We start from the raw sequence: 1,056 nt of genomic DNA, 5'->3' as shown, positions 1-1,056 counted from the left end.
CCTGGCCAAATGCCACTGCGCAACCTGATCCCGCAGCTGTGGATGACATATCAATTTTCAGTATATTCAATGGCGTAGGCATGGAGTTGCTGCTAAGTGCAGGTATATCTGTTATGTTTCTATCATTCTAATTTTTTTGTTTTTTTTTTGGTAATCCGTACTGCACTTTATATTATTGTTCTAAGTTTATTGTCTTATTGTTCAGGTGGAAGTGGAAGTCCTGGTTCAACCGATATAGAGGTATCAAAATCTCTATTCACACATGGTTGAATTGCTTAAGTTCAAATGTTGTGTTGTTATTGTTTTGAATTCACTTTTTGTTTATTTTTGCAGGTGGATTCAAGGTGAGCATAGAACTGGCAATGGACGTAGCTATGGACCTCCATCCAAATGAAAACCAACGAGTTTGATCAAGGATTGTAATTGATGAAGTTTGGGGATTATCTGCTAAGGCTTTTATAGATTCACTGTAGTAAGTTTTGGGTCCTTACAGTGAAGTTACAGTTGTTCTTCCAAATGAAGTCAAATAATTCTTTGTTTTTATTCTGTTTTCCCTGAATTGTAAATTGTGCATCTAAAAGAACAAATTGCAATTATGTTTCAGGTTTAAATTTATTGTATGGCAAGCCTGTAAGTCCAGTCCAGATCCATGATGGCAGGCCTGTAAACTGAGATTCCAGGTCCATGACAATGACCTGGGCTGTCAAAAAAAATTTATTTGTAGTTTGAAGTTTTTTCACGGTTTTAACTGTAATAACAATAGTGAGTAAAAGCAACACGTGTCTTCATCCCAGAGTTGTTGCAAATAAGCGTAACAATTTAACCGTTACAGTAGTCGTAACCGGAGAACAGCACGTGTCACACGTTTATTTTTTTGCTAATATTGAGTAACAATTATAATTGTTAGAATAACTGTGGCAAGTTTAACACGTGTCACATCCATAAAATTAGTTCAATTGTGACAATTACTCGCAATCTGCTCAGGGGCATGCCCATGACCTAACCTATCAGGTCGAACACAACTGGTGGGTCCCCCACCGCCGAAACCCCCTTCCT

At 37.7% G+C, this 1,056-nt stretch overlaps 1 long non-coding RNA gene across 1 annotated transcript; it reads left to right on the top strand.

Annotated features, from left to right (window-relative positions):
• Positions 1 to 793, top strand: LOC113344512. The gene is made up of 4 exons (XR_003357849.1): positions 1 to 102; positions 206 to 240; positions 334 to 472; positions 605 to 793. It is a non-coding gene; the product is annotated as an uncharacterized LOC113344512 (long non-coding RNA).
• Positions 794 to 1,056: the final 263 nt, after the last annotated feature.

The sequence above is a fragment of the Papaver somniferum genome, unplaced genomic scaffold (genome assembly GCF_003573695.1).
Source record: "Papaver somniferum cultivar HN1 unplaced genomic scaffold, ASM357369v1 unplaced-scaffold_7721, whole genome shotgun sequence".
Classification (NCBI taxonomy): domain Eukaryota; kingdom Viridiplantae; phylum Streptophyta; class Magnoliopsida; order Ranunculales; family Papaveraceae; genus Papaver; species Papaver somniferum.
The sequence above is the reverse complement of the archived record's forward strand: the minus strand, read 5'-3'. Positions and strand labels throughout refer to the sequence as shown.